This window comes from Tupaia chinensis, unplaced genomic scaffold (genome assembly GCF_000334495.1).
Source record: "Tupaia chinensis unplaced genomic scaffold, TupChi_1.0 Scaffold147003_1, whole genome shotgun sequence".
NCBI classification, from domain to species: Eukaryota; Metazoa; Chordata; class Mammalia; order Scandentia; family Tupaiidae; genus Tupaia; species Tupaia belangeri.
Window position 1 is genome coordinate 42,153 of NW_006206856.1, and position 9,304 is coordinate 51,456.

A 9,304-nucleotide genomic window follows, 5' to 3' on the forward strand; every position below is an offset into this window, starting at 1 on the left:
GGTGACTTATAACTCCCGTCCGCCCGCCCTGCTCGGCGTGGCCGGCCGTCCGGGCGCTCGGGCAGCGCTGCCGAGGGTGAGTAGCCTCGGGGCCGGAGTTTTCGGGGTCGCGAGGACCCGGGCTGGACGCCGAGACCCGGCCCCCTTCTACACAACCGCCGAGCCCCAGGAAACAAGGGGCGGGACGCGGGTAACCGAAGCTCTGAGGTCGGGGAGGAGTCCTCAGGAACCAGGTGCCCGCCGTTGGAGTCCTAGAGATCTCCACCGCCCCTACCCCGGGTTTCCTGGCCAAGGTGTGTCCTCAAAATGCGGTCCGGCAGTAACTCTTGCACCCAGAGCGGAGGCCTTCCGCCAGCTCCCTCTGGGGCTTCAGGCTCCAGTGTGGAGACCTCTCTGAGCTGCTCAGAGTGTCATTTCTAGGCCTGCCCTCAAGGTCCGGGCCAGGGCACCCCGTCCCCTTCACTGGCCCCTCACCCCCGTAATCCTGGGATTCTGGGGTGACCGGGGCAGGGGGCAACTCAGGGTCACCTAGGTCGAGGCCTGGGGGGTTGCGGAACCTAGGGACGAGTTTTCAGGTGGCAGGAGGTGGTTTTTGCTGAGTCTTAGCTGTGTGCTCTGCCGGGCTCACCTGCCTGGCTCAGGTTCAGGTGCAGGCCTGCAAGGAGCCCAGGGGCAGCGATGCTCCAGCATGTGTACCCTGGGGTTGCAGAGGACCGGTCTGGTTTCTGACCGAAGGAGGCCGTTCAAGTGAGGTTAAGATCTCACGCCTGCCAGGGCTGGGCCACTCTGGGCCCCTCACTCAACCTCTCTGAATTGTTTTGGGCCCTGTGGTCCCTGAGATCATTTCCGGGTCTAAGTCATCTTTCTGCTCAGCAAACACCTGCTGGGTGCTAGGTCCGGGGGTGCAAAGGTGAACAGCACACGGAATGGCCAATGGGTGCTCTTGGGCTGAGGATGGGCACAGGGAGAAGACTGTCCAAGGGCACAAGTGCCCGCCCTGCCCCCGAGGTGCAGGTGAAAACAGCCTCATCTACCACCTGAGAACGTGACCTTTGTCCCTGGTGCCGAGGAACTGCAGCAGAGGTTAGGTGGTGGTACGTACAGTCTTGGGAGGGCCACCAGTGTGGCCGTGCAGGGTGGGCTGGGGGCAGTCTGGCCTAGGCCAGTGAGGAGACAGCTGTTCACCAACACAAGTTCACTTGGTGGACATCCCAGGCCAGGCCTGGGCCAGGCTCCCAGCTGCCAACTGGGCTGGCCCGGCCTGTCAGGTGCGAGGACTTTGGGACAGCCAGGGAGGCTGAGGCCGGCCACAGGCAGGGCTTGTGGGGCTGTGTGTGTAGAGAAGTGGGGATTGGCCTGGAGGAGGGGAGCTTCCCCAGGGTAAGGTCTAGGAGGGGTGCAGGAAAATGCAGGAGTTGGGGTTCAGCTCTTGTGGTCTGATGGGACAGGGAGACCAGTGTGGCTTGGCCTGAGGCGGGACTTGGTCAGGGAGGAAGTGGGCTTGGAAATGGGAGTGAGGTCAGGGATGAATTTGTTTAATTAAGAGAGAAACTGAGGTTCTTTCTCCAGGGGACAAAGCCAGTGGTTAGAGAAGGAGTGGTGAGGTTGATGGTTGATGCGGGGGCAGCTCAGAGCGTGGGTAGGAGTGGAAGGAGGGGGACCCAGGAAGGAGGTGCTGGGCAGAGACTCTGGACACAGCCTGAGTGGATTCCCCTGCGGTCCTGCGTCCAGCGATGACAGTGCCCCGGCTGCTGCCCTCTAGGGTTTAGGGACAGGGGTGATGCCAGTTCTGTGGGGCTGTGGGGTCAGGGACTGGGGGGAAGGTCACTGAGGGAAAACAGGGTGTGCCTGCCTGTCTACTTGGGGGTGTCCACCTGACTCGGAAGGTCACGCTGCAAGCGCCCCTCCGAGAGGTTCCTGTTGCTTAGGTGTGTAGCCGCCAAGGTGGCCTGCTAGAGGGGACACACTTGTCTGGAAACCTGAGCCTCCTAACTCTGTGGCTTTAGGACCTGGAGGCAGGGCCACCAGAGGTCCGGAGGTCTCAGCTTCATCCTTCTCTGTGACCTCAGGCAAGTCGCTGCTGTTTTCGGAATCTCGGTTTCCTTTTCTATAAAATGTGTGGGTGAGGCAGGGCAGTGGTGATGGGGTGTATGAGTCACAGAGAGGAGTGAGGGACCTTGGGGGCTCTCTACCCTGCCTCCGAGGGTCAGCTGTGTTCTTGAAAGAGCCACATGACAGTGTGCCCACATATCTGGGGTTGGGAAGGAACTCATTCCGGGGTTGACTGGAGGAATAACCAAGCACAGACCTTTCTCTAGGGTGGGCCTGCCCACCCTGCAGCCCTGGGTCGAGCTTCCTCCTTTCTCACATGGGAGGAGCAAAGGTCACGACCTCTGCTGGCACCTGAAAGGCTGCTATGTCCAGTAGCCCTGACCCCTGACCCAGGCCTGTGGGACAAACTTGCTGCTGCTGGGGGTCAAGATGTCTATCTTCCAGACTGCCTGGGTCTGTGACTCACTCACTGCGGGCCTTGGGTGAGGCTCTTAGTCTCTTGGAGCCTCAGTTTCCCCATCTGTAAACTTGGGGCCTCCCTAGCAGAGCTGTTGGGACCCTCAGAAGAAACAGGAGATAGGAAAGCAAGTCGAGGGACAAGTAGTTGGCGTAATGGCTATGTTGCAAGACTCCCATGTAGTTGACCGTGGTTCGAGTCCAGACCCAGTGGCTTAAACTCACACTGGGTGCGTGTGCGTGCATGTCCAAGATCTTGAGAGGAGAATGGAGGAGAAGGGATTGCAGTGTGGCCATCCCCCCTGGAGGGTGATTCTCACTTTCTATCTCTCCCTGTCTTTCTGGTGAGCTCACATGCCCTATAGCAAAAAACCTCTTAAAAAAAAAAAGGAAAGCAAGTCAAAGAACTTAAAAGTGCTGTGTAAATTTAGGGGTAGGGGAAGCAAGACAATTAAAAGAATAAAAAAAGAAACCCTAATACCTCTGTGACCCACACAGGGAAATTCCCTCGGACCCCCAGTCCCTGTAACTTTGTGGCTTCTGTCACTACTGTTCAGACCTCTGTGTCTCTGCCTGATCCATCCCTGAGAGGATAAGGGCACCAAAGTTGTTGACATGTCCGGGTCCAGCCTCCGCCCACACAGGTGGAATTTTCCACTTCGTTCTTTTGCAAATATTAATCAAGGCCTGGCTGATCGACAGTGGATCCATTGTCTCGTGAAGAGTGAGTCTTTTCTGGCAAATACTGGCTGCCTCCCAGGGCCCCAGCGGCCAGCCTGGGTATTCCCTTTCCCCACCCCTGTCCCCGAGCCGCTTGTTCTGCCCCAGCTGATGGGGCTTTGCAGGACACAAGATTCTGCAGTAGGAGTAAGACAGTAAACACGTTTTTTGGTAACTCTAACCAGGTCTCTGAACCTTTGTACGTTTCTTTATGCATTTGACAACTACTGAGGCATTAAACCATCTCAAACACACACTATGCCACCCGCCATCTTCACCTGAATACTGTTACACAAATAGAAGAATGTTTTGCTAAGCTTGAAATATTTCTTCCTAGGTATTGTTCCTCCACTCCATTTTATGCCACAAACACATGGTCTCAAATTTTATAGTCAAAGGTTATCTATATCCATTTATTTATTAACTTTTTAAGCAAACATTTATTGAGCAACTACTATATGCCAGGAATTATACAGAGTACTGAGAACACAGTGGTGAGCAAGACAGATGATGTAGAATGCCTTCTGACTGAATTCTACTAGATTGGGGCCAGCAGATGGCGTAGTGATTAAAGGCACCGTATTCTCTAATGGCCGAATGCAGTTTGAGTCCCAGACCTGGAGGCTTGTTTTTTCACTTTCCTGTTATCTCTCTTTCTCTCTCTGGTGAGTGCATGTGACCTGTAGCAAATTAAAAAAAATAATAATACATAATTAATTTTAAAAATTTGCTATAGGGCAGGGGGGTGCTCATTAGCGAGAGAAGGAAAATGAGAAAGGACCCCCACCCCCAGTGAGGAGAGCAGGCCATAATCTTCTCTCAGAATTTTGGGCATGCATGCACACACACACACACACACACACACACACACACACACACACCATGTTTTTTAAGCCACCAGGTCCAGGACTTGGACCGCACAGTTGACCAGGTGGGATCCAGTTGCTTTAACTACCACGCCACCTGCTGGTCCAGCACTTTGAATTTGTCGAAAGCGGTTTTTAGCTTTATTTTCTCTTGCCTCATTAAAGTACCAGCCCACCAACCTGCACAATGTCAGCTCTGTTCCCATCTTACAGGCCCAGAGATGACGTTGTGGTTGGATAATGGTGTCACTCCCAAGGCTGCACGTTTGGAATTCAGTCTTACTGGTGTGAAAGTAAAACAACCCAGAGCCAACAGTGGAATACAAGATCCATTTACATTTTATTTTAAGAGAGATTTTTGCTATAGGGCACATGTATTCATTAGAGAGACAGACACAGAAAGCAAGAAATCACTCTCCGAGGGGGTGGGGGGGATGGTCATGCTGCAATCCCTTCTCCTTCATTTTCCTCTTGGGAATTTAGACATGCACGCACATGCACCCGGCATGAGTTTTAAGCCACCGGGGCCAGGACTCATACCGTGGTCGACTGTGTGGGAATCCTGCGACGTAACCACTATACCATCTGGTGGTCTTCCCCCTCTCATTTAAATCTTAAAGGCCTTGGTAAGGCAGAAGCCTGAGACTTTAGCTGTGCCCCAGGCCCATCACAGTTACTAATGCAACAGTAACTAAGCTGCAAAGCTGTAGGAAGATGATAGATTTTATAGTGTGACCTCCCACGTTTCTTCCCAGTGTTCTTGAGATCCTGATGTAAAGAATAAGAGATAGCCAACCAGTTGCCTGCTGCCTGCGTTATATTTTTAAGGTTTTTGCTATAGGGTGTACCTACTTGCCAGAGAGAGAGACAGAGAGACAGTGAGAGAGAAAGTGAGACCTCATCACCTAGGAGGGGTGGCCATGCTGCAGTCTCTTCTCTGTTCTCCTCCAAGGATTTTGAGCATGTGCACACACATGCCTGGCATGTTTTCAAGCTGCCAGGTCTGGGACTCAAACCATGGTTGGCCATGTGGGTGTCCAGTGCCTTAACCACCACACTACCTGCTGGCCCCTGCCTGCATTATTTTTAAGTGAACTAATGGAAAGTCTGGACAGGTAACTCGTAAGCTCTGTTCTGCCCTTTCTCTTCGTCGTATAAACCAGCTTCTCGGTCAGTGTCTCCATGAGTACTTGTCTGGGAAACCAGAGTTGCTCCTCTGGGCGTTTGGTCCTACACCCGCCTCAGACAGACCGCTTTTATTTTACTCGTACCTCAGCCTTCTGCTAGGTGGATGGTGGGCAGTGATGGGAGGTCCCCCGAAATGTGTGTGTTGGCCCTTGATTGGCCCAGGGTGGGGCCTCTGGGTGTGATCGCGGCTCTACAGTGCGGCTTCTGTGATGGCGTTCTGGTGGTTTTCTGAGCAGAGGGCTGAGTCCAGAGCGACAGAGAGAAGGCCGCGTCGAGGCAGACCACAGGCCGTGCTCCACTCTGCTCACGGTTCTGCCTCTGCTGTGGTGTGGTGTCTTTGGACTTTCTGGCCACCAGGACATGAGTCGCTTCACCTCTTCTGGTATAAGTTCACGCAGTTTCTCCACCATATTTCTCCACAGCACAGTCATGGTAAGCCATGCACTGACCCTCGAATGACCGCAGAGTGGAGACCGCAGCCCCAGGGCGCTTACCACCAGCCCCTTTCACTTCTCTTTTTAAAAAAAAAAAAATTGTTGAGCTGCCGGGGAACATTCGCGCTCACCAGACAGAGACAAGAAGAGAGAAGGCACCCCCAAATGGGGCATGGCCATGCGACAATGCCTTCTCCATTTCTTCAGCACCAGGACTTGGGCCATGTGTGCACATGCGCCTGGTGTGTTTTCCAAGCCTCTGGGGCTGGGATTCGAGCCACAGTTGGCCATGTGAGATCTGGCTCCCTTTAATCACTAGGCTACTGGGCTGGGCCCCACTTCTCTTTTTAAGTAGTGAAGCTTGAAGATGGAATTCCAGTGCTTAAAACAGTTAGAGGTGATGGGGTGTCTTAATGTACATTTATTTCTTAAGCTTTGTGATTTTCATTTTTATTTTCACATATCATAGTGAGAACAGCGAGACTGTTTTCAGGAGCACAGTCTTAAGTGGGGGCTCTGGGAGCCGGGCAATGTTCTGTACTGACCTCAGTCCCTGACTCCTGGACCTGTTCAGTGAAAGAGTGATATCCAGTTGAGACGAAGAAGCAGGCAGACTTTTCGAAGCAGCTCACTTTGCAGTCTTAGGACTCTGCAGTTAGAGGGTCCCGAAGTGTGCAGGGAAAGGGCAGCAGGCCTGTGTGTGACAGCTGGCTGGCCCGCCATGGCTGCCAGAGGTGCCTAGACCGGGGCAGGCCCTCAGTGCTGATCCTGGGCCTCCCTGGCATTTGCAGAGGTGGCTCTGCTGGCACTGGCGTGGCAGCGCGTGAATGAACATGGGTTTAAACGATCACGCAGGCTTCTCAGTGCCGCTGCTCTGATCAGTGACATTTGTAAGAGATACTGGGTTGTCACAGCAGTGGTGGAAAGTATGCTTTGTCCTGGGGTCTCTGGCAGGCCACCGAAGCTGCCAGGTGTGGGATTCAGGGGATTAATGTTTTGTCCATACGGTTTGCTCCCCCGTCCCCCACTTCCCCCTTCCCTTTCCCCCTTTTGCTACTGGGCATCAGAGAGAGAGAGAGACAGAGGGAGTGAGAGGGAAAGTGAGAAGCACCCCCATGGGGGACAGTGTGCTGCAATCCCTTCTCCCTCTCTCCTTGCGGGATGTTGGGCGCACGTGGACGTGTACCTACCGTGTTTTTCAAGACACCTTGAGCTGTGCAGTTGACCACGTGGGATCCAGCAGCTTTACCCGCTGTCCACTGGCTGGCCCCGTAACAGTGCGTCTTACGCGGTCTCTGTGGCGAAAGACCAGATGCTCGTTTTACGTTTTATTTATCTAAGAGACCACGCCTCCCTGTGCTGCTCAGGCTGGCCTGGAACCTGCCCTCCTGCCGCCTCAGCCTCCAAGTCGCTGAGATTACAGATGTGCACCCCCTCGCCCCGCTTGGTTTTAAATGTTCTCTCAGGAGCTAATGTAAACACACAATGAAAGCGCCAGCCCTGTAGCCTCGTGGGTAAGGCAGCCGGATGCCATGCTGCCGACCGTGGTTTGAGTCCAGCTTGAAAAACTGCGTGTCCCCAATCTTGACAGGATGGAAAAATAGAGACGGGATTGCAGCTTGTCTACTCCCCATTGAGGGGGTAGTTTCTGGTTTCCTTTTATCTCTCCGGCAAATGTGTACCCTCTGACAATTAAAAAGTACAGTGAAAATCGAATTGCTATAGTGAAAATTACAACATCTAAAATGTCACCTTATAAGGTCATGGTGTCAAATTGCTATAAAGTTTCTGAACTCTGCCTTTGGATTCTGCGTTTATCTTTCTCAGATAATCACGTCTGGTGTGTGGGTGCCATTGGTCACACTCTGCCCTGTATCCTCTTGCTTCTGAGCATGTTTTTAAACAGATTTGACAACTAGTTAGAAGTGTACTTGAAAGAGGAAGCTGGCCCCACGAGCCAAAAATTCGATTTTTGAACTGATAAAGTAGTGACACCAAATGTCATGTCTAGATTTAGCCGTGTCAGCTTCAGAAGCTCAGTGAAGTTTCGTCTATTACCTAAGTTGACATTTTTTCTAAGGAGGTAACCATTAGTGTCAGTGTATAATATGTAGTTTGTGGTCCTTCAGGTGTGTATGGGGGGCGGACCTCCTAGGGCTTGGGCCACTGGACACTGTGCCCCTGGGAGAGCCCAGGTCCTGAAGCAGGAGCACCTCCATTTTGAACTCCTCTCTGTATTGGAAACTTGCTTCCTCCTTTTGCCTAGAGTAAACAGTGATTAACACTCACTATCTCTGCTAAATAACCCAGAACTCCCTCCCTAAGATGTTCTGTAAGGATGTCCTGAGCCTTGAAGACCATTAAGATTCCATTGCGTCTAGGGAAGGGACTAGGAAATGCCTTTTGAAATGAACCTGCCTGGGGACCAGCAGGTGGTGTGGTGATTAATGCGCTGGACACTCCCACATGGCCGACCACAGTTGAGTCCTGAATCTGGTGGCTTGCTTTCTTGCTTTCTCTCTCTCTCTCTCTCTCCCTCTCTCTCTCCCTCCCTCCCTCCCTCTCTCCCTCTCTCTCCCTCTCTTTCCCACACTGTGCCCCTGGGAGAGCCCAGGTCCTGAAGCAGGAGCACCTCCATTTTGAACTCCTCTCTGTATTGGAAACTTGCTTCCTCCTTTTGCCTAGAGTAAACAGTGATTAACACTCACTATCTCTGCTAAATAACCCAGAACTCCCTCCCTAAGATGTTCTGTAAGGATGTCCTGAGCCTTGAAGACCATTAAGATTCCATTGCGTCTAGGGAAGGGACTAGGAAATGCCTTTTGAAATGAACCTGCCTGGGGACCAGCAGGTGGTGTGGTGATTAATGCGCTGGACACTCCCACATGGCCGACCACAGTTGAGTCCTGAATCTGGTGGCTTGCTTTCTTGCTTTCTCTCTCTCTCTCTCTCTCCCTCTCTCTCTCCCTCCCTCCCTCCCTCTCTCCCTCTCTCTCCCTCTCTTTCCCAATTAAAATAAATGAATGAACAAACAAAATTAAATAAATCTTTTTTTTTTTTTTTTTGGAGAGGTTTTCGCTATAGGGCGCGGGCGCTCGCCAGACAGACAGAGAGAGACAGAGAGACAGAAAGTGAGAAATCACCCCCCAGGGGGGATGGTCACGCCACAATCCCTTCTCCTCCATTCTCCTCTCGGGATCTTGGGCACGCACGCACACGCGCCCGGCGTGAGTTTTAAGCCACCAGGTTCGGGACGCAAACTGCGGTTGACTACATGGGAGTCCAGCGACATAGCCATTACGCTAACTGCTGGTTCCCAAATATTTCTTGTAAAAAGAAAAGAAATGAACCTGCTTGATCAGATTTCTGTAACTGCTTTCGCACAGGGATCCACTCTCCCTTTCTACTCCACCCCTCCAGCTCTTACTGTCCCCCTATATCAACCCTGATGTGGTTTTGGCCTTTATAAGAGCCCCTCTCTCCATACTCGGGACTGCGAGGACTCTGGGAGACAGGGGTCCTCCTGCAGCCACCGACTTACTGATAAAGAACTACAACTCGGCTACGTTGGATGTCCTCTTATTTCCT